At 41.3% G+C, this 24,478-nt stretch overlaps 1 long non-coding RNA gene across 5 annotated transcripts in view; it reads left to right on the top strand.

Moving 5' to 3' along the window:
• The first annotated feature begins 7,915 nt into the window (after positions 1 to 7,915).
• Positions 7,916 to 24,478, top strand: part of LOC129647598 (uncharacterized) — an 82,942-nt gene continuing 66,379 nt past the window's right edge. For 4 of the 5 annotated variants that reach the window (XR_008712381.1, XR_008712379.1, XR_008712383.1 and 1 more), the window contains exons 1-2: positions 7,916 to 8,108; positions 8,536 to 8,562. This is a non-coding gene — a long non-coding RNA (uncharacterized LOC129647598). The remainder of the gene's footprint in view (positions 8,109 to 8,535; positions 8,563 to 24,478) is intronic. The other variant, XR_008712388.1, reaches the window with a different exon arrangement.

The following is a 24,478-nucleotide window of genomic DNA, read 5'->3' as shown; positions in this document are numbered from 1 at the left end:
TTTTATAAAACAGAGGGACTTTAATGTATTGATTATGAATTAAGAATGCCTTAATGAGCTTCAGAAGGAGAAATAATTGGGAAATAACAGGGAGTTGATTTCCTCCTGTGTCCCCAAATGATAAGCAGTTTTGAGGTGACGTTGCCCTCATCCCACTTGGCATTGCTGTCAGCTAGCATTTTTGCCATGGTGGCTTTAAAACCTACACTTTCCATAGACGTTAAATGCCACCCAAAGACAAAGAGAAGGAGGAGGGAATAAAACCTTCTTATTGAAAAGCAGTAAAGTATTCTGGTTGGAAATTTACTTGTTTTTGTTTAGTTCCACAGAAGAAACTGGTCCACAGAGGAGAAGTATTTTGTTCAAGATCTCACAGTTAACTGGGGTCAGGAGTTGGCCTGGCACCCAGCTCCCCTGACTGTTGTACGAGTGATTCTGCTATACCCACATCCTTAGGGACTCTTGAATGGTGAGAACTGTTCAAATGCAGAATAGACTTTTGGGGTCTGGCTTTGGTATATAGTGAAATCTCCATCACCAACATTATGGCAGAAAGTTTGGGTAACCTCTTGACCTCTTAGAAGGGGATTTGAAATTCTAGGGAGTGATGGGAAAGTGAAAGTGTTAGTAGCTTAGTCATGTCCAGCTCTTTGTGACCCCCTGGACCGTAGCCAGGCTCCTCTGTCCATGGAATTCTCCAGGCAAATATACTGGAATATGTAGCCATTCCCTTCTCCAAGGAATCTTTCTAACCCCGGGATTAAAAGGAGTGATTGTGTCATTTCTAAACCATCCACACTGGCCTGTTGATCTTCAAACCCTCCCAGCTAAGTCTCAGGCTGGCAACTTCAGACACAGCTGCACCTTGAAGATTTTCAGGAATACTGAGGTGAGAGAGGAGTCTGTTTTCAGTGATTGCTCAAGCCCTACAGCCGTGATATGAGACGGGAAGAAAGAGTCAAAACTGAGGAGGGACTGAGGCTCAGAGAAGTCAATGGAACTGCCCAGGTTCACACAGCCCATTGGGAACTCCAGGTGTTCAGTTCAGTTCAGTCGCTGAGTTGTGTCTGACTCTTTGAGACCCCATGGACTGTAGCATACCAGGCCTCACTGTCCATCACAAACTCCCAGAGTTTACTCAAGTCATGTCCATTGAGTCAGGATGCCATCCAGCCATCTCATCCTCTGTCATCCCCTTCTTCTCCCACCTTCAATCTTTCCCAGAATCAGGGCCTTTTCAAATGAGTCAATTCTTCACATCAGGTGGCCAAAGGATTGGAGTTTCAGCTTCAGCATCAGTCCTTCCAGTGAATATTCAGGACTGATTTCCTTTAGGATGGACTGGTTGGATCTCCTTGCAGTTCAAGGGACTCTCAAGAGTGTCCTCCAACCCCACAGTTCAAAAGCATCAATTCTTTGACACTCAGCTTTCTTTATGGTCCAACTCACATCCATCTATGACTACTGGAAAAGCCATAGCTTTGACTAGATGGACCTTTGTTGGCAAAGTAATGTCTCTGCTTTTTATTATGCTGTCTAGGTTGGTCATAGCTTTTCTTCCAAGGAGCAAGCATCTTTTAATTTCATGGCTGCAGTCACCATCTCCTGTGATTTTGGAGCCCAAGAAAATAAAGTCTATCACTGTTTCCATTGTTTCCTCATCTATTTGCCATAAAGTGATGGGACCGGGTGCCACGATCTTAGTTTTCTGAATGTTGAGCTTTAAGCCAACTTTTTCACTCTCTTCTTTCACTTTCATCAAGAGGCTCTTTAGTTCTTCTTCACTTTCTGCCATAAGGTTGGTGTCATCTGCATATCTGAGGTTATTGATATTTCTCCCGGAAATCTTGATCCCAGCTTGTGCTTCATCCAGCCCAGCATTTCACATGATATACTCTGCATATAAGCTAAATAAGCAGGGTGACAATATACAGCCTTGATGTACTCCTTTCCCCATTTGGAACCAGTCTGTTGTACCATGTCCAGTTTAACTGTTTCTTATTGACCTGCATGCAGATTTCTCAGGAGGCAGGTAAGGTGGTCTGGTATTCCCATCTCTTGAAGAATTTTCCACAGGTTGTGTGATCCACACAGTCAAAGGCTTTGGCATAGTCAATAAAGCAAAAGTAAATGTTTTTCTGGAGCTCTCTTGCTTTTTCTATGATCCAGTGGATGTTGGCAATTTGATCTTTGGTTCCTCTGTCTTTTTTCAATACAGCTTGAACATCTGGAAGTTCACGGTTCATGTACTGTTGAAGCCCGGCTTGGAGAATTTTGTGCATTACTTTGCTAGCGTGTGAGATGAGTACATTGTGCAGTAGTTGGAACATTCTTTGGCATTGCCCTTCTTTGGGACTGGAATGTAAACTGACCTTTTCTAGTCCTGTGGCCACTTCAGAGTTTTCCAGGTGGTTCAGTGGTAAATAATTCACTCGCCAATGCAGGAGATGCAGGTTTGATCTCGCAGTCAGAAAGAGGAGGAAACTACAACCTACTCAAGTATTCTGCCTTGGAAAATCTCGTGAACAGAGGAGCCTGGTGAGCTACAGTCCGTAGGGTTGAAAAGAGTCAGACTCAGAGGCAACTGAGCATTCAGGCACACAGCCAGTTGGAGGCAGAATCCAGGGCTATAACCATTATTTTTGGTGAGCTGGCCTACAGATCGTATATAAATATCATGTTGCCTTTTAATTGTATGTGGAAGATAGGCTCATTTACATGGCACAGTCAGAAAACAAGGTCACACCCATACCTGGGTTTTCACTGTGCTCTCTGAGCATTTTCAGAGAAGGACTGAAGCTCTATTGATGTCAGAGTTTGCTGCGAGGGCAATCATGTGTTTACATTAAGACCAGCTAAGGTGGGGGTGGGGTTGGTTGTTCACTTCATTTTGCCTCCACATTGGAGAAGGCAATGGCACCCCACTCCAGTACTCTTGCCTGGAAAATCCCATGGACGGAGGAGCCTGGAAAGCTGCAGTCCATGGGGTCGCTAAGAGTCGGACACAACTGAGCGACTTCACTTTCACTTTTCACTTTCATGCATTGGAGAAGGAAATGGCAACCCACTCCAGTGTTCTTGCCTGGAGAATCCCAGGGACAGGGGAGCCTGGTGGGCTGCTGTCTATGGGGTCGCACAGAGTTGGACACGACTAAAGCGACTTAGCAGCAGCAGCAGCAGCATGTTATGTATAGTTCCTGCCAGGAAAGTCAGCAGGAAGAACACTGAAATATTAGTAGCTAATATTTATCCATGGACAGAGGAGCCTGGAGGGCTACAGTCCATGGGGTCACAAGCAGTCAGACACGACTGAGCACACACATACATACACAATATTTATCAAGTATTTTCTTTGTGCCCAGCAACTATTCCAAGTGTTTACTCCTGTTAGCTCATTCTTTTCTTTGACAGCAATCTTTGAAACAGGAACCATTATCAGCCCATTTTATAGATAAGGCACCAAGTAACTTCAGCACCAAGTTACTGAAGCCAGGATTTGAGCCCAGTGAGATGAACTTGACAGCCTATATTCCCTTAAAAAAAATTAAGGAATAACTGACATATAATATTGTATAAGGGGTGCATCGTATTGATTTGATGCATTTATATTGCAATATGGGGCTTTCCTGGAGGCTCAGATGATAAAGAATCTGCATGCAATCCAAGAGACCTGGGTTTCATTCCTGGCTCAGGAAGATCCCCTGGAGAAAGGAATGACAGCTTGTCCCAGTATTCTTGCCTGGGAAATCCCATGGACATAGGAGCCTAGTGGGCTGTCCATGAAGTTGTAAAGAGTCAGACATGACTGAGCCACTAACACTTTCACTTTTCATTGCATAAGTTTTGCATTTATTTATTGTATAAGATGATGCATTTATATTGCAGTTATGTGATGGAGGTGTTAGCAAACACTCCAGTATTCTTGCCTGGAGAATCCCATGGACAGAAGTGCCTGGAAGGCTACAGTCTAGAGTATCACAAAGAGTCAGACACAACTGAAGTGACCTAGCACACACACAAGCACCTTAAACAGTATCTCTCCTATTTCCCCAACTCAGAGCTCCACCCTTTGTTTCTGTGAGTTCAATTCTTTTTAGACTCCAGGTAAAAGGGCTATTATACAGTATTTGTCTTTCTCTCATTTATCCCACTTAGCATCATGCCCTCAAAGTCCATCTGTGTTGTCACAAATGACTGGATTTCCTTTTTTTTCTCATGGCTGAACAGAATTCTATTATGTATGCATTCTACTGCTCTATCCGTTCGTCCACTGGCGGCCACATAGGTTGTTTCCATAGCTGCTATTGTGAATGTGTGTGTGTGTGCTTAGTCACTCAGTTGTGCCCGACTCTTTGTAACCCCATAGACTGTAGCTTGCCAGGCTCCTGTGTCCATGAGATTCTCCAGGCAAGGATACTGGAGGGGGTAGTCATCCCCTTCTCCAGGGGATCTTCCCATCCCAGGAATTGAACCTGGGTCCTCTGCATTGCAGGCAGATTCTTTATTGTCTGATCCACCAGGGAATCATGCTATAATAAACATGGGAGGGCAGATGGCTCTTCGATGACCTGTTTTCATTTCCTTTGGCTATATACCCAGAAGTGGGATTGATGGGTTGTACTTATAGTTCTATTTTCAATTTTTTGAGGAACTTTCATACTCTTCTTGATGGTGGTCAAACCACTTTACAATCCCAACAGTGAGTGCACAATGGTTCCCTTTTAGGGAGCCTGTACTCGTAAGTGGACAATAATTGTAGGCACCTTTCTTCTCATTTAGCATCACACTGCTTCTTTTGATGCTATTGACCTCTTGTTTTGTGTGTGTGTGTGTGTGTGTGAAGCTGTTGCTTCCCTTGCTCTCAGTTCTGATCACTTCTCAGCTGCCAGTCCTTTGTGGTTTCCCAGTGTTCTCCCATGGGTTCCGGGTTCTTCCATTAGATGTGTTCTTCTTGGATAATCTCAGCTAATTGCACGGATTTTGCACGTGCACTGCTATTTCCTACTACACTGTGCTGTTGTGCTGTGCTTAGTCTCTCAGTCATGTGACCCCATGACTCTTTGTGACCCCATGAATTGTACCTGCCAGGCTCCTTTGGAGGGGATTCTCCAGGCAAGAATCCTGGAGTGGGTTGCCATGCCTTCTTCAGGGGATCTTCCCAACCCAGGGATAGAACCCAGGTCTCCTGCATTGCAGGCAGATTCTTTACCATCTGAGTCACCAGAGAGGCCCAAGAATACTGGAGTGGGTGGCCTATCCCTTCTCCAGGGGAACTTTCTGGCCCAGAAATCGAACTGGGGTCTCCTGCATTGCAGGTGGACTCTTTACCAGGTGAGCTACCCGGAAAGCCTTGTTACACTATGACTCACACTTCTGTACTGCCAGCTCTGAACTGTCCTTGGTATCACGGTAATGCTGGTCTCAAAATGAGTTGGGAAGTGTTTCCTCTACTTACATTTTCTTTAAGAGATTGTTTAGAATTGACGTTATTCATTCCTTAAATGTTCGGGAGAATTTGCACTCATACAGTTTGGGTAAAGACATTTCTCTTTTGGAAGACTTTAAAACTCTGGATTCAACTTGTTTAATAGGTATAAGTCCATTCAGTGTATCTGTTTCACTTGGATGAAATTGTGAAGTTTGTGTATTTTTCAGGAATTGGTCCATTTCTTCCAATTAGTGAAGTTTACCTTACCTTGTCAATTACCTTACCTTACCTTGTCAATTTGTTCATAACATTTTTTCAATCCTTTTAATGTCTGTAGGTTCTATTACTAGTTCCTCTTTTCTTTCTTTCTTTCTTTTTTTTCTCTCTCCCCTTTTATTTCTGATGTTGGTAATTGGTGTCTTTTACAGTCAGTCTCAGAGATTTATCTTTTTTTTATTTGTCTTTTAAAATAGCAGTTCATTGATTTTCTCTTTTCATTTTTCTTTCTGTTCTTTTTTATTTTCTTCCTTCTGCTTAATTTTGGGTTATTTTGCTCATTTTTTTTCTAGTTTCTTAAGGTGTAAAATTAGATTGTTGATTTGAGACCTTTCTTCTTTTCTAACACAAGCATTTAATGTTATGAAATTTCCCTTATGCACTGCTTTACCTGCACCTGACAAATTTGGTGTTATATTTTTATTCAGTTCAACATGATTCCCTTGAGATTTTCTCTTCAGCTCATTGATTAATTAGAAGGATGTTTTTAATAAACAGCTGTGTTGGGATTTTCCAGACTTTGTTAATATATAATTCAGTTATAGTCAAAGAACATATTCTGGAGAATTTTGATTCTTTTAAGCTTGTTAAGGTGTGTCTTATGGCTAAGAATATGGTCTACCCTGGTAAGTATTCCACATGCACACGAATAAAATATGTATTTTGATGTTGTTGGGTAGAATGTTCTATAAAACTAATGAGGTCTGGTCGGTTGATGTTTTTGTTATTTCTTCTGTATCTTTGCTAATTTCTTGACTATTAGTTCTATCTATTACTGAAAGACTAGGGTTAAACATTTCATACCATAATTGTGGATTTATGTGGATTTTTTTTTTTTTTTTTTGGCTTGGGGTGTTTTGAAACTTGTTAGGTGGCATATGTTTTGATTTAGATTTATTGTTTTGTTTTTTGTTCTCTGTTCCCTTTGGTTTTGTTTCTTTATTTTCCCTATCCTGCTTTCTTATGGATTATTTTGAATGTGTTTTATTATTTTGTTTTAATGTTTCTATTTAGACTTTGACTATATTCCTTTTAATAATCCCAAAGTGCCAGATTGGGGAAGTCTTCAGCCTTTATTTCTTCAAATAGTTTTTCACTGTCACACTCTTTAACTTCCCCCTTTAGACTCAGATGACAATAATATTAAACCTTTTGTTATAATGCCACAGGCCTTTAATGGATTGCTTGTTTTTTTCAATCTTTTTTCTCTGTTCTTAAAATTGGATAATTTTTACTAATAAACCTTCAAGTTCACTAAATATTTCCTCTGTCATATCCAATCTGCAACTGAATTCATCCAGGGAGATTTTTTTTTTAATTTCATTTTTTTTAATTTTTAATTTCTATTTGATTCTTTGATGGATCTTTTATTTCTTTAATAAGACTTTTTATGTTTCTGCCTGTTTCAAGATTGTTGATGATTGCTTATTGGAGCATTTGTATATTGACTTTTATTTTTTATTTTTATTTTTTTGGTATCTAACATAAGTATTATTATACTTAGACTATACTTCTTTTTTCTTAATAAAATTTTTGTATGTTGACTGTCTTTGTTAGATAATTCCAACATCTATGTCATCTTTTAACTGTTTTTCCCCACAGGAGTTAAAAGTTTTCTGATTATTGGTATGCTAAATAATTTTGGATTAGACTCTGGAATTTTGAATTGCCTGTTATGTAACTCTGGGACCTGGTGGAACATTTTTGTTCAGGTAGGAAATCAATCTGCTTAGACTGTGGTGGAAAGTTCCAACTTTCCTTGTGTGGCCTCTGATTTTAATATCAATTGTTGCCAAGACTCCATAATGCTATATGTCTGCCCATGTCTGCACCCTCAAGTGGTTATTCTAAGTATGTGAGTAGTGGTGTAGCTGCTGATCCCGGTCTCAGGGTTAAGAGAGATTCAGATCAGACCCGTTTGGGCACAGCTTGGATGTGAGCATAGGAATTCATCAACCACTTTATGCAATCACTTTCCTGAGCTCTCATGTCTCCCTCATGCCTCTGGCACCTTACATTTTTTTGGGGTCCCCTTTCCTCTCCTTTGGGTAGAAAGGTAGGGTGTTAAGTACATTTCTGCACCAACCACTTAAACTGTGCGTGTATTCAGGGCCCAGCTCACACTGTAAGATGTTAACTATAGGAGAAACTGCCTGTGGGGTAAATGGGAATTCTCTGTGCTCCCTTCCCAACTTCTCTATAAATCTAAAGCTATTTTAAAATAAAAATGCATGTTTTTAAAAGTCCCACCTTCTCCCACCTTCTTGGGATCACAGTTGCACGGATCAGAGCCAGATCGCCTAGCTCAGAATTTGGCCCTTGTGGCTTCCCATAGAACCCTCTGCCCCTTGAGATCATGGGATTGCTTGAGATCCGGATAAGTGAGAACAGAGAGAAGGAAAAGGTGAGTGTTTTCGTACTCTTTCTGAGTCTGGAGCCACAGCTAGAAGCTTGGAGCACAGCTCCTTGCTCTGTAATGATCTAGAGGGGCGGGATGGGTGTGAGGTGGGAGGGAGGTTCAAGAGGAAAGGGGTCCATACATACAGATTGCTGATTCACTTTGTTGTATAGCAGAAACGAATACAACATTGTAAAGCAATTATATTCCAACAAAAAAGAAAATAAAATTAGTAAAAAAAAACAACAACCCCAAAACCCCCCTCCCATTTGGTGGTTCAAATTCTCATCTTCCCTAGTTTACCTGATGCTATTATTTTTGAAAATTTTTGGCGGCACTCAGTGCCATAGGGACCTTAGTTCTCTGATTAGGGTTGGAACCCACATCCCCAGCCCTGGACCACCAGTGACATCCCCTGCTGTTTATTTTTTAGCATTCTGCATCCACTGGGAGAAAGATGGTAAGTCTGTTTCTTTACTTTTCTCTTTTAACTTTACTTTTTTAAAAAAGTTTTTGTTATGAAACAATATGCATAAGAAAAGAGCATAAGGGATATATATATAACTCTCTATACACATATATATAGTTAAATGAGTATCAATTTACATAACAAATTTGCATAAGAAAAGAGCATAAGATATATATATATAACTATATGCACATATATAGTTATATCCATATAGCTGAATGAGTATAAATTGATATAAGAAAAGAGCATAAATATATATATAACAATATATGCATATATATACACATATATATAGTTATATGAATATGAATTGACACAACCACTCAGGTTAAGAAATAAAACATTATTGATATCACTGATGACCCATTCCCCTCCTTGCTAGAAGTGACTGTTAACTACTGACTTTATAGGAACTATTTCCATACTTATATTTTATTTACCATCTGTACCACAGTATGACTTAATTATACCTTTTTCGGACTTTATTTAAATCAAATGTACTCTTTTATGTCTGATTTTCTTTCGTTTGACAGTGTTTGTGAGACTCATCCGTGTCATTGTGCATAGCTGTTGTTAATTTTCATTTCTGTATACCGTTGTATAAACAGACAGCAATATGTTATCCATTCAAATGTTGATGAGCTTTTGGGCTGTTTCAGGTTTGGGTGTTGTCAGGAACAATGCTGTGTAACGTTTTTAGACACTTCTCTTGGTGCACACGTGCGTGGGTTCTCTAAGATAGAGGTCCATGAGTGAAATGGCTGGGTCACAGGGTATATCTTCAGCATTGACAATAATGGCAAACTGTTTTCTCGAGTGTTAGTCCCATTTACACTCTCAGCAGCAAGATATGAGAATCCCTGTGGCTTCATGGGGCCGTCCTTAGTCGTGTTTGTTCCTTTCGTGCGTTGCACAAACGATGTTCAATATACATTCGTTAAGGCATGGAACTTGCAACTGGCTATGACTGCGTTTTGTGTGCCTGAGATGAAATCCTTTTGTTCAAATTTTGAAAAGCCTTGGGTTATGCTCCACTTTCATTAGAAAGGAATTGAGGACATGTCACAACAATTATCTCCAGTGGAAAATGTGCTAAAGGAGGCTAATGATGATTCAAGAAGGAGAGCGGAGACACTTAGTCCTTTGAAGACGAAAATGGCATATCAAAGGCCATCATCTCCTTATTTGAGGGTGTTAGAGTCGGTGGGAAGCTGGGGACCGGGAGATGGAAGGAATATAAAAGAGATTATTTCAAGAACCACAGGACACGAAAGAAAAGAATAACAGGAAATTCCACGGTTGAGGAAGAGTGTGTGAGTCATTTGTTGTTCTGTGTCAAGAATCACAATTCACTCTATCAAAGTGATGGTATTCAAGACAAGCTAGGAAGAATTTGAGCCATGCAGTGTTAAGCAGATGACACCACTCCATTTCTGGACTCCAATTTTTGGTCCCGACTTCCTCCCCAAAACTAGTTTAAACTGGCAAATTTGAAAAATCTTTAAAACCTGGCAGACAGTTTAATACAGAAGGATGATCTCAGGGTCTTAAAAGGGTAAATTACAAAATTCTTAAACTCCTTCTGAATCTGGTACAGATGAAAAAATTGCAATGAGAAATAAGGATATTCTGAATTAAGTGAGAATTCCTGCACAAACCCCCTGAAGAGATCAGTCTTTGAATAACAAAGTAAAATCAGTGTACAACTGGACTAAACTTAATAATGAGAGTAAGCATTTTTTTATGATGACATTTATTTTATATGCCACATTCTGGATATGTATGATTTTCTCAGTCCTCCCCAAAATTTTATGAGGCAGAAAATATCTTCATTTTACAACACTGAGGCAAAGAGAGGTTAAGTGACTCACTGAAGGTCACACAGCCAGAGTTGCAGCTGAGAACCAAATAGATAAAATGATCCTAGAGCCTACCTTCTGGGTTTTATTTTGGGTTGTTTGCTCTTAATTTATATACAGTAAAACTCATTTGATTTTGTTGTTACAGTTCTGGGAGTTTTATTACATATATGTTTCTGTGACCCCCTTCACAGTCATGACAGCCCCAAGATTTAGAAAACCTCCTTTGTGCTGTTCCTCTGTAGTCTCACCATTCCCCATCTCTAGCATTTGTAACTGTTTGGTCTTTTCTAAAATATCATGCCGTATACTGTGCATAGGCTTCCCAGGTGGTGCAGCGGTAAAGAATCCACCTGCCAATTCAGGGGACGCAGGAGATGTGGGTTTGATCCCAGGGTTGGGAAGATACACACACCCACACGCGCACGCGCACACACACACACACACTGTATAATCTTTTACATTTGACTTCCTTCACTTAGCACAGTGCCTTTGAGATTCAGCCAAGCTGCTGTGAGTATCCGTAATTTGTTTCTTGTACTGATGAGTAGTATTCCACTGTGTAGATGTACCATCGTTTGTTTATCTACTCACCTTCTAAAGGACATATTGGTTATTTACAGTTTTTTTGGAGTGATTTTGAATAGAGCTGCTATAAACATTTACATATGGATTTTTGAGTAAATGTATCTCTTCATTCCTTTGGGAGAAGGAAATGGCAACCCACTCCAGTATTCTTGCCTGGAAAATCCCATGGATGGAGGAGCCTGGGAGGCTACAGCGCATGGGGTCTGCAAAGAGTCAGACATGACTGAGCGACTGAGCAACTTCACTTTCACTTCATTCCTTTAGTGTACATGTAAGGATTGTGATTTCTTAGCTATGTAATAAGTGTATGTTTACAATTTTATAAGAACTTGCCAAAATATTTTCCTGTATAATTTTACATTCTCAACAGCAAAGCACAAAAGATCCAGTGCTCTCTGAACTTATCAGGACTTGGTAATGTTGGATTTTTAAAAATTTTTTATTGTAGCCATTCTAACATGTATATCAAGATATCTCATGATTTTAATTTCATTTTCCTAATGACTTATGATGTTGAATATCTTTTTATTTTCTTATCTGCCATACAGATATCTTCTTTGAAGTATCTGTTCAAATCTTTTACCTATTTTAAAAATTAGATTGCTTTCTTATTGCTTAGTTTTTACTTTCTTTATATATACTGAATACAAAATTTGGGGGATTTGCAAATATTTTCTTTCAGTATCTGGCTCTCCCTTTCATCCTCTTAACATTTCTTTCTGCAAAGTAGAAGTTTGTTTTTTTTTTTTTCTAATGAAGTATAGTTTATAAATTTGTTATTTTGTGGATCATGCCTTTGCTTTCATGTCTAAGAACTTTTTGCCAAAGGTCACAATTTGTTTTTGGGTTTTTTTGCTGAGATTTTCTTCTAAGTTTTATAAGATTTTATTTTCCATTTATATATTTTACTGACATAGTAGACAAATATTGGTAAACAGTTCTGAGATGCATTCTAGAGGGTTCCTCTGAAGGTCTCAGGGGGCCATGTCCCAGGTGTTCACTGTGCGGGCCAACTTATACTTGCACAATATCATGCATCGTGCCTTACATGGGTTCCCCTTCTATGATTCACCATCCAGTCTCCCACTCCTGTTCCCTGGCTCATTTTCCAAAACAAAATACCTGCATATAAGGCCTTGACTCAGGCTCTGCTTTCCAGGAGGACCTCAGCCTAAGCCATTTACTGTGTTCATCCATCTCTCCCTCCAGCTCCATCATGAAATGACCTAATAAATGTTTGCCTGGCACTAAAAATGCAGAGTTCCCTAGACTCTGTGGTCAGGGACTGTGGAGTACTCTTTTTTTCTTTTAACCCACAGCACACATGCTAGTGACTGGCACATGTGGGTGTTCAGAAAGTTATGAATAAATAAATCAGTAGAAGCATTTTTACACTTACTAAATGAAAGTGGGTGGAAGGGATGGAGCAGGAGGAGAGAGCAGGTGGGAGAGGGAAGGTTAGCTCACACACAGTGACTGGAGCCCAGAGTGATCCTCCAGCTAAGAAAGGGCTGATTAGGGCTTGATGGTATGGCGAGCTCTGTTGGGATTCCGATTCTACCCTTTCCTGGCTGTGTGACCAGGAGTAGCTTTCCTGTTGAACGTCAATTTCCTCGTCTACAAAATGGGGGAATAATGATATCTACCTCACTAAATTTTATGGAGACAAAAGTGTAACAATGTACACCTGTCCACCAGAAGTGCGGTGGCAAGAGGATGGAATATTATACCTCTAAGATTTGCAGGAGATTGAGGCAGTAGCTATATATAGGTTATTAATATTTATAATGAAAATAAAAATGTTTATCAGTAGCAGCTAATAATATAGTGCATGTTCTATGCCAGGTACTGTTTCAAGAGTTTTACTTTTTTTTCTTTTTTTTGATGTATACCATTTAAAAAATCTTTATTGAGTTTATTACAATATTGTTTCTGTTTTATTTTTTTGGCTTCGAAGCATGTGGGTTCTTAGCTCCCTGCCCAGGGATAGGACCCATAGCTCCCTGTATTGGAAGATGAAGTCCTAACCACTGGACTGCCAGGGATGTCCCCCAAGAGTTTTTCTATATTGGCTCATTTGACTCTCAAGCCACTCCATGAGGTAATGGCATGATAGTCCCAAATTTACGAATGTTTAAACCAAGGCACAGAGAGGGTAAGTGACTTGAGAAAAATCACACAGTAATATGTTGAACTGGGATTTGAACCAAGGCCATCTTGCTTTTAACAACTGTGCTGTATTTCTGATTTGAAATAGTCTGTACTGGTCTGACTATGGAGCCCCTGGGTCTTGACTGCTGCGCCTCTCAGCACTCAGAGAGTATAGTACACTGTAGTCATAATGGCTTGTACTGCAATTTCCCATGTATCATATACAGAACATTACAAGTGGAGAAGAGGAAGAATGTTACAGTTATCTCCATAGCAGGTGTGTCCACTCTGGCCTACCCTGCATGTGTGCTAAGTTGCTTCAGTCATGTCTGATTCTTTGTGACCCTACGTACTGTAGACTCCCAGGCTTCTCTGTTCATGGGATTCTCTGGGCAAGAATACTGGAGTGGATTGCCATGCCCTCCTCAAGGGATCTTCTTGACCCAGGGATCGAATCTGCATCTCTTTACGTCTCCTGCATTGGCAGGGTTCTTTACCATTAGTGCCACCTGGGAAGCCCCATCCAATCCTACTCCATGCTATTAAACGCCTCATGTTTAATGAGCCAGGTACAGGTGAGAAACATGCAGCCTCTACCTGTAGGAAGCTGCCTCTACCCTTAAGGAGGGTGGACCATGTGAGCAGAGAGACGCCATGTATAATTCAGTGTGTGGAAGGAGTAAAAAGGAGAGGTTATTGGTCATGCATGGGAGATTTGGGATGGGTTCCCAGATGAGGCCATCACCAGGCTACCACCTCCCATGTCACCCTTCTTCCTCCTCTGCTCTCTCTGTCACTGGAATTGCCTTCTGAGCCACTTTACCTTCTCCCAAAGGAGAAAGCTTTTTTTTTTTTTTTTTAAAAAAAAGATTACAGCTAGAAATGTCAATACATAAGAGGATAGAATGAGAATTATTGGTGTTTGCACAAAGCATTTGCTTCTTGTCCATCCCTGGCTGTTTATTTGAGAAGTTGCCCTGCAGAGTGTCAGCTTCTGTTAGGATCTGGAAGGAGGAAGATTGAGATGCTCGGGCATTGCTTGTCTCCTCTCGTATTATTTGCGTACATGGGAAATGCAGAAATCCAATGCAAAGTCTTTTGTTTTCAGTTGGTCTGTTTGATGTGCCTGAAATTGATGGATTGTGCTGCTGGCTTAATGTAGACAGAATCTCCTTCTCTACACTCCATTCACATAACTTAGTGTCACGGTTTCCTTTTTAGCAGGACCCAAGGGGCTGGTAGACAAGAGGGAGAGGAGGACTGAACCCTGTTGGAGGGAACCCCCTCTGACCCCTGCCCAGTTTCTTAATTGGGACTTCCCTTCCCCCATCCTGAATTGTCCAGTTGGTGACCCATCCGCATTTCTGTTTGGGTTAATGAAGCAAAGGGGACTGATATGGTCCCTTCCTCCTTTTTCTACACAACGTGTGGCGGGCAGTGGCCAGGGTAAACGTATCTACTCTGAAGATTCCAGCTTCCTATGGATGGGCTGGCCCTACTTGGAGATTGAGAGGTTTAAGACAGTTAAACCATTTAGCCATCCTACCTAAACCCAGATATCCCAACGTGGATTTTGTATTGTATGACTTTTATTTGCCCCTCCAGATCCATAGTCTGCTTTCTCTCTTCTCTGCTGCATCTTGAACTGCCTCGTGCATCGACAGACTATCTTGCCCTCTGGTTGAAGACGTGGAATGAGGGGTCTGGAGGGAAATCAAAAGGAGAGTGAGGGTTGGGTATTTATTTCCCTGGCTCTCTCTGCACTGACTGTTTTTGGTTGGCCGCTTTCTTTACTGCAGTCTGCCAGGCAACCACTCCTCTCCCTTATCCCTCAGGCTAAGATGTGGTAACAACTTCCACCATAATTAGGTCTGGGTCCTTTCCTAAACTTTTCCCACATCTGTGTGTATACTAAACCCTCCTCCACAGCTTAGCCTGACTGGTTACACCTATCGATGGGACCGATTGTATTTTCCAAAGATGACTGTGTCAATACATATCCTGTTTCACATGTGTTCTTATTAAAATGTGATGTTGATGCTCCTCCATCAAGAGGCGGGAATCTGTGTCCCCACCCCTACTTCTGGGTGGGACCATGGAAATGGCAGAAGTGATGCCAGGTGAATGCCAAGGCTAAGTCATAAAAGGCAATACAACTTCCGCCTGGTCCTCTGGGGAGGCTTTCTCACAGAATCCAACTGGTATATCGAGGGGACTCTTATCAGTGTCCCAGCCGTGGGTCCCAGCTGACGGCAGCATCAATTGCCAGTTGTGTAACTGAATCATCACATGATTCTAGCCCTTGACCTTCGAGTTGCCCCACCTGATTCTCAGTAGAGCAGAGACAAGCCGTCCCCATTTAGTTGTGTCCAAATGGCAGCTTTAGAGGCAAAATGAAGATTGTTTTTCAGTCACTAAATTTTAAGGTGGTTTGTTATGCAGATAATTAGTAATGGTTTTCCCAGATGGCTCAGCAAGTAAAGAATTTGCCTGCAGTGCAGGAGATACAGGAGACATGGGCTTAATTCCTGGGTCAGGAAGATCCCTGGAGGAGGACATGGCAACCCACTCCAGTATTCTTGCCTGAAAAATCCCACGGACCGAGGAGCCTGGTGGGCTACAGTCCAAAGGGTTGCAAAGAGTTGCACATGAGTAATAAAGTTAATATTGGACCTCCATCTTTACTCTTGTGTTTTTTAATTTTAATTTTTATTTTATATTGGAGTATAGTTGATTTACAATATTATATTAGTTTCAGATATACAGGAAAATGATTCAGTTATGCATATACATGGATCCATTCTTTTTCAGATTCTTTCCCCGTTTAGGTTATTACAGAACATTCTTATATTTTATTTCTCCCCTTGCTTAGAAATGTGGGCAAGGAGAAGACATAAACATTTTAGTCTTCCTCAGAGACTCCCAGCATTCAACTGCTATATTGCAGTCCCTTCAAAAGGCATTTCATAATGTCCCATGTAGTCCTCTCCACAAACCCAGGTGGAAGATATTATTGTTCACATTCTTCAGATGAAGAGGCTGGAGAAACAGGAGAAAGATGAAGTTGCCAATCAAGATCACTCAGAGACTCAATAGGAGAGAATCTCGGTTGGCCAAACTCCAGATCTCATGTTCCTAAAGTGGTGCCAGGCTGCTCTATCTTATGCTAATGTTGCCACAGAAAGTTATTCTCCATTGTCACTCAGATTACCAGTGTTGGGTCTGTGGACTCTACATCCTTCTTATTTTGAGGAGAAAAAGAATACCTTTCTCCATCCTGGTCATCCTATTTCAAATCCTGTTTCACCAGATCCCTGTGGTTCTCTGGGAGCGCACTGCCTCCCTGAGTGATGACCCCCAGGTCAAGTTGTTCATCATCCACGCTTGCTCTGCTGGAAGGTGAAGAGATACTTGAGCATGTTTTGTAAGGTCTTTCCCATGTGACCCTTGAAGCCTCCTGTCCTCTGTGTTCTTCGCTTGTATTGACTCTGCTCAGGGGGTCAGGAACTACAGCAGTGTGTTCATCTTTGTGTCCCCAGTGCTTACAAATAAGCACTTAATATGAATTTATTGAATGTCTGAGTAAATGCTTGTCTTCTTCAAGCAAAAGGCCTTTTCTGGGCATTTTCTGCCTCCTTCATTTCTCATTTTAAAGCCTCCCCATCTCTGTGTCTGACCTCTATGCAGACATGATTCCCCATCTTAGAACATGAATTTCGTTCTTGGACCAGAGAATGTACTCTGCCTTATTTGCAGGCTACAGTTTGCTGACACTGTGTTCTATTTGTCTGTCCTTCACCAGTTCTTTGATCCTCAAAGTCTCTTCCACCGTTTCAAGTTCTGCCTCCACTACCCCAAACTGCCATGGGAGAATTTTCTTTAAAAAAATGCAGTTTGATAACCTTATGGGTCTATTTCCCTGCCATTCACTCCATGGTTTTTACAGGACAAATGCCAAAACTTGTCATACATAAGACTTTTCATAATCTGGCCCAGTAAACCTCTCCATGCTGAGCTTTTTCTGCCCTCTCAATCCACGCTCTATCCACTAAAGGCACACTGGACTTTCCATCAGCCTGGGAAAAGCATGCCCATGTGATTTTATGACCCTGTACCTGTTTTCCCATTTCCTTGGTTTGACCTCAGCTCCCTTTTCTCAGCCTGGTGAGCTCCTGAGCTTTGATATTGTCTCCTCTGTGATTCTGTTCTCACTTGACCAGACAGACAAGCTTCTCTCTCCTTGATATATTCACAGCATTTCTCTGTGACTCTATTCCAGTGCTTAACACGGTGTTGAGTCATTTATGTGTTTGCATGTCTGACTCCCCCATCAGTCTGCAAGCTGTTTGGGGGCTAGGATGGTGGGTTATTTATTGATGAATCCAGATGTTCCTGCTTCTGCTGCTGACCATGATATTGTAGGAATTAAGACCTAAGATTTGAAATCAGATTATCATCTGAATTTAAAACCTGTTCTACCCTATACTTGCTGGCTTTGAGACCAGGAAAGTAAGTTACCTTCTTTAAGTCTAAATTTTCTGGGTTTTTTGGTTGTTTGTTTTGAGTTGTAAATGCTGTTTTTAAAATTTTATTTATTTTTTTAATTGAAGGATAATTGCTTTGCAGAATTTTGTTGTTTTCTGTCAAACCTCAACATGAATCAGTCATAGGTATACATATGTCCCCTCCCTCTCAGCCTCACTCCCATCTCCCTCCCCACCCCACCCCTCTAGGTTGATACAGAGCCCCTGTTTGAGTCCCCTGAGACATACAGCAATTTCCCATTGACTATCTGTTTTACATATGGTAATGTAAGTTTCCAGGCTACTCTCTCCATACATCTCACCCTCTCCTCCCCTCTACCCATATCCATAGGTCTGTCCTCTGTGTCTGCTTCTCCATTGCTGCCCGCAAATAAATTCTTTGGTACCATCTTTCTAGATTCCATATATATATGTTAGTGTACAATATTTATCTTTCTCTTTCTGACTTACTTCGCTCTGTATAATAGGCTCTGGGTTCATCCACCTCATTAGAAATGACTCAAATGTGTTCCTTTTTATGGCTGAGTAATATTCCATTGTGTATATGTACCACAACTTGCTTATCCATTCATCTGTCAGTGGACATCTAGGTTGCTTTCATCTTCTAGCTGTTGTAATAGTGCTGCAGTGAATAATGGGTTACATGTGTCTCTTTCAATTTTGGTTTCCTCAAGGTATATGCCTAGGAGTGGGATTGCTGGGTCATGTGGTGGTTTTATTCCTAGTTTTTTTTTTTAAGGACTTTCCGTACTGTCTTCCATAGTGGCTGTACCAATTTACATTCCCACCAACAGTGCAAGAGGGTTCCCTTTTCTTCACACCTTCTCCAGCATTTATTGTCTATAGACTTTTTGATGATGGCCATTCTGATGAGTGTAAGGTGATATCTCATTCTAGTTTTGATTTGCCTTTCTCTAATAATGAGCAATGTTGACATCTTTTCATGTATTTGTTAGCCATCTATACGTCTTCTTTGGGGAATTGTCTGTTTAGGTCTTTTTACCACTTTTGAATTGGGTTGTTTGTTTTACTGGTATTGAGTTGTATGAACTGCTTGTATAATTTGGAAATTAATCCTTTGTCAGTTGTTTCATTTGGTATTATTTTCTCCCATTCTGAGGGTTGTCTTTTCACCTTGCTTATCGTTTCCTTTGCTGTGCAAAAGCCTTTAAGTTTAATTAGGTCCCACTTGTTTACTTTTGTTTTTATTTCCATTACTCTAGGAGGTGGGTCATAGAGGATTTTGCTTTGATTTGTGTCATCGAGTGTTCTGCCTCTGTTTTCCTCTTTTTTTTTTTTTAAAGAATAAGAATGCTTATTTATAGGATTGTGTGTATTACATGAACTAATCTGTGTAATGTGTGTAAACCTGTATAAACTACTTAACAAGTAAAACCTGCAATTATTATATTATAGCATAATATGTACAATAATAATATAATATTATATTATAATTCATACTGAACAGTTAGCATATACCAAGCATAAGTTCACTAAATCTTACAGAAATTATCTTGAGAAAACATTGTTATTCCCATTTTACAGGCAGGTAAATAGGCTCAGGGAGAAAAAGGCACTTTCCCAGGGGCATGTGGTTGGTATGTAATAAGCATCTAGGTGGGTATGCTTATTACTAGGGGTAATGAACAAGTTTGATGAATCTATTTGAGTATCCCTCTAGCTTTTGTCTCTCTGGTGGTCAATTCAAATCCCTTTGGTGGATTTCAAATTCCTTTGCCACTGGTGCCAGAGTTCAGCCCAAGAAAGGTCTGCCTGCTTTTCCCTCCCTCCCACCGTTCAGACTGAGTTGGGAGCCAGGCTGCCTGTGGGCTGGTTTGTTTGTTTTCGTCTTCACCAGAAAGATGTCTTCAGACCCATTCCCAGGTCAGTTCACAAACTCATTCCATCTGCCTTACAATTAAGATTCAGAAGCAGACAGCAAGAAAATTCCTCCCTCTGCACCAATTCCAATCAGCGATTATACTCTTAACGACCAGCTAATAATGAATTCACAAAAGCAAAACCACACCATTAAATATAGAATTGTACCGATGCCGACCTACTGGGAGCACTTTGTGTTCCTTTTCCAGAACAACGTCTGAGAACAAGAATATAATCCTCTTCCCTTGAACACTTTTTGCTCTTTTAGGCAGAGACATCTCTAAAATAAAGATCTGGAAGGAGTTATTCATTCCCCAGAAGCCAGGATGTTTTCAAAGTACAGTCCAGGGCCGCTTCATGTACCCTGTGAAGTGTTAGGATGTGACTGAGGCTCTGAGTTTGCCCGTCCGCAGACCAGCCTGAGTGGTGATTAAAATGCGGTCCTCTCAAATAAGTGCAAGTGGGCGCTGCACGTGGTAGCACGTGACAGGAAAATGGGAGAAGAGGCGTTTGAAAACGAAACCAAACCAAGCGTTCTAACAGCCTGGTTGGTGAACACGATGACAGGCCAGCCTCCATCCTGAGAGCTTTACATGTAAGATCTCACTGGGACCTGAGAAGAGTCCTGGGAAGGAGCCCCTGTCATTGTTCCCATTTTACAGATGAGCAGAGTTTGGAGAGCTCGTGATGAGCTAGAGATGTGTGCCCTGGTATATCTGGTTTCCGACCCCTGTCTCTAAGTCATGCCTCAAAGAGAAAAGTCCTGAGTCTCCCAGTAGTGGTGATGGAAGATGCTATGTCTGTGTTTTGGCTGAATGGCTACCAAGCCTGGTTGTTAGTTCTCTCATATACGTAAGTCCATTTGAGCCTGACTAGCTCATTGTTAGGTAGGTCTTGCCCATTGTCCTCATTTTGTTGGGGAACTGGGGAATCTGATAAATTATGTCACTCAAGGGATCCAGTCCTTGGCATTTCAGACTAGATCCACCTGCTTCTCTGGTAGGGTGATTGGGGTCAGTAGTGGGGATAGGCAGAGGGAAGCTCCTGATCTTTTATGGGGTTGAGTGGGTAGCATCTTGCTTCACTGAGGCTGGATTCACTGTTTGGAAAAGGCCAGCTGAGACTGGAAAGACCCAGGTTCCCCCATTCCTGCCAGGCTCAATAGCCCTTTGCACAATATCTGGAATATAATGAAGTGCTAAATAAATTATAATATTTATAATTCTTATTTTATTATTACCACTGCTAGTAAGAGACTGCCCACAGAAAGCTCCCAAATAAAGATATATGGCTTAGATCTCTCATAGCTTGTTTTATTTTTGGCAAGGAAAGAGACTTCTGGAAAGAGGCCTTTTCAAGGTTGAAGCTCAGACAGACTCCAGGAATCCAGGAACACTACCTCCAATGCCAAATCTTGAAAGCTCTGATAAAAGTGATTATTGATTAATGCTCTGCGGTCTGCCCACCCCAGGGGTGGATGCTGCCTGCCTACTAAGAGGAAAACCTGCTGACGACTGGCCTTATCAGACACTGCTGGGGTCCTGGAGAAGTCAGGGAATTTGCCTTCCTTGGCAAAGGCGGAGAAGCAGGAACACCCCCATCTGTCAGGATTTTGCAGGCTTAGCCTGGCTGGACATGTACACAACCCTGGGAGGAGCCCCCTCTCATATCACTACCCTTTTGATACCTGCAGTCTGTGTTGAGATTCTGCTTTGCTTACTGAACAGCTAGACTGTACAAATTAACAGGGAAAAAACAAATCTGACTCCATATTAGATTTGTTTCTTTAATCTTTGTATTCTACTGTTTTTTCTTCCAGTTAATAATTTTACCTATAGCTGGAAATATACAAGATCATCCATTGTCAAGGTTGTGACTTTTTTAAAATTTTATTTTATTTTTAAACCTGAAACACTGTATTAGTTTTGCCAAACATCAAAACGAATCCGCCACAGGTATACCTGTGCTCCCCATCCTGAACCCTCCTCCCTCCTCCCTCCCCACACCATCCCTCTGGGTCGTCCCAGTGCACCAGCCCCAAGCATCCAGTATCGTGCATTGAACCTGGACTGGCAACTCATTTCATACATGATATTACACATGTTTCAATGCCATTCTCCCAAATCTTACCACCCTCTCCCTCTCCAACAGAGTCCATAAGACACATTTGAATCAGTTCTAATGAGGTGGTTGAAACTGGAGCCTATTATACAGAGTGAAGTAAGCCAGAAAGAAAAACACCAATACAGTATACTAACGCATATATATGGAATTTAGAAAGATGGTAACAATAACCCTGTGTATGAGACAGCAGTAGAGATACTGATGTATAGAAGGTTGTGACTTTTAAGAGTTTGCTGCTGCTGCTGCTAAGTCGCTTCAGTCGTGTCCGACTCTGTGCGACCCTAGAGGCGGCAGCCCACCAGGCTCCCCCGTCCTTGGGATTCTCCAGGCAAGAAGACTGGAGTGGGTTGCCATTTCCTTCTCCAAAGCATGAAAGTGAAAAGTGAAAGCGAAGTCGTTCAGTCGTGTCCGGCTCTTCGCGACCCCATGGACTGCAGCCAACCAGGCTCCTCCATCCATGGGATTTTCCAGGCAAGAGTACTGGAGTGGGGTGCCATTGCCTTCTCCGTTTAAAAGTTTAACATGTTCCTATTCATAAGGAGAAGGAAATGGCAACCCACTCCAGTGATCTTCCCTGGAGAATCCCAGGGGCGGGGAGCCTGGTGGGCTGCCGTCTATGGGGTCGCACAGAGTCAGACACGAATGAAGCGACTTAGCAGCATTCATAAGGAGATAGAAAGTTGCAGAACAGAGAATAACATTTGTCCTGATGGAGGCTTACAGGAACATCATGAGCTGGCCTCTGTGGACAGCTACAAGAACAAAGGATTCCAACCCCAAGAAGTTTGCAAAAGCCAGTCATGCTCCCTCCTCTTTTAGTATAAAAGAAGCCTGAATTCTGACTTGGGTAAGATGATTTCCTAGGACATTAGTCTGCCATCTTCTTGGACTTTCAGCTTTCCAAGTCATTATTCCCTATCCCAGCATCTTTTATTGGTCTGTTGGGCGGCAAGCAGAACTTTTAATAAAAATAGAGTATAGTTTTAGTCTTGCTTGACCAAAGTCATTATCTTCCCCTTTCATAACAGCCTTCTCTTTGTCTCCCAGTGCTTTCTCAGTAATAGTAGCACCATGTACCCAGACATCCCTGGACAACTTCTTGAATCTTTCTCTCCCTGATGCCTTCTATTCATTTTTCTGGTCCTGTGGATGCTACTTCTATGATGTCTCTCAGCTCCATCACTTTCTACTGCCATTAGTTTATGTTTTCATCAACCCCTCTCTGGGGTGTTGTGAGCTTGGCTTTTACTATGCTTGCTCCTGCTAAAATAAAACAAAGCAAAACTCCCAGTAACTATCAGGTGATGCTATTCTTATCATATAGTTAAAAACAACTCTAAAATCTTGGTGGTGTTCAACACAGAGGTTTCTTTCTTGCATACTTTACATACTCATCACTGGCTGTCTGCATCTCTGTTCTACATTACTCGGGATCCATACGCTGAAATGCAGCAAACACTTTCTGGAATAATTAATGTTTGTCTTCCTGTCCCAGAGAAAGAGAGAGAACATGGTGAGTTCTCTTTCTCACTCTCTCTTTTTTTCCCCTGGTGATTTATTGCCTAACTATTTTCTAGAAGTGACACTGATGACTTCTCATCATATGTAATTGGCTAAGCAAGTCATATGACAAACCAAGTTTCAATAAAATTATTAAAAATAAAATAGAAGTAAGGGCCTACATCTGATAGATAGAGTGCCTGATGAACTATGGAATGAGGTTCGTGACATTGTACAGGAGACAGGGATCAAGACCATCCCCGTGGAAAAGAAATGCAAAAAAGCAAAATGGCTGTCCCGGGAGGCCTTACAAATAGCTGTGAAAAGAAGAGAAGCGAAAAGCAAAGGAGAAAAGGAAAGATATAAGCATCGGAATGCAGAGTCCCAAAGAACAGCAAGAAGAGAGAAGAAAGCCTTCTTCAGCGATCAATGCAAAGAAATAGAGGAAAACAACAGAATGGGAAAGACTAGGGATCTCTTCAAGAAAATTAGAGATACCAAGGGAACATTTCATGCAAAGATGGGCTCGATAAAGGACAGAAATGGTATGGACCTAACAGAAGCAGAAGATATCAGGAAGAGATGGCAAGAATACACAGAAGAACTGTACAAAAAAGATCTTCACGACCCAGATAATCACGAAGGTGTGATCACTGACCTAGAGCCAGACATCCTGAAATGTGAAGTCAAGTGGGCCTTAGAAAGCATCACTACGAACAAAGCTAGTGGAGGTGGTGGAATTCCAGTTGAGCTATTTCAAATCCTGAAAGGTGATGCTGTGAAAGTGCTGCACTCAATATGCCAGCAAGTTGGGAAAACTCAGCAGTGGCTACAGGACTGGAAAAGGGCAGTTTTCATTCCAATCCCAAAGAAAGGCAATGCTAAAGAATGCTCAAACTACCGCACAATTGCACTCATCTCACACGCTAGTAAAGTAATGCTCAAAATTCTCCAAGCCAGGCTTCAGCAATATGTGAACTGTGAACTTCCTGATGTTCAAGCTGGTTTTAGAAAAGGCAGAGGAACCAGAGATCAAATTGCCAACATCCACTGGATCATGGAAAAAGCAAGAGAGTTCCAGAAAAACATCTATTTCTGCTTTATTGACTATGCCAAAGCCTTTGACTGTGTGGATCACAATCAACTGTGGAAAATTCTTCAAGAGATGGGAATACCAGACCACCTGACCTGCCTCTTGAGAAATCTATATGCAGGTCAGGAAGCAACAGTTTGAACTGAACATGGAACAACAGACTGGTT

Source organism: Bubalus kerabau, chromosome 1 (assembly GCF_029407905.1).
Source record: "Bubalus kerabau isolate K-KA32 ecotype Philippines breed swamp buffalo chromosome 1, PCC_UOA_SB_1v2, whole genome shotgun sequence".
NCBI classification, from domain to species: Eukaryota; Metazoa; Chordata; class Mammalia; order Artiodactyla; family Bovidae; genus Bubalus; species Bubalus kerabau.
This window is presented reverse-complemented; position numbering and strand designations above follow the sequence as displayed.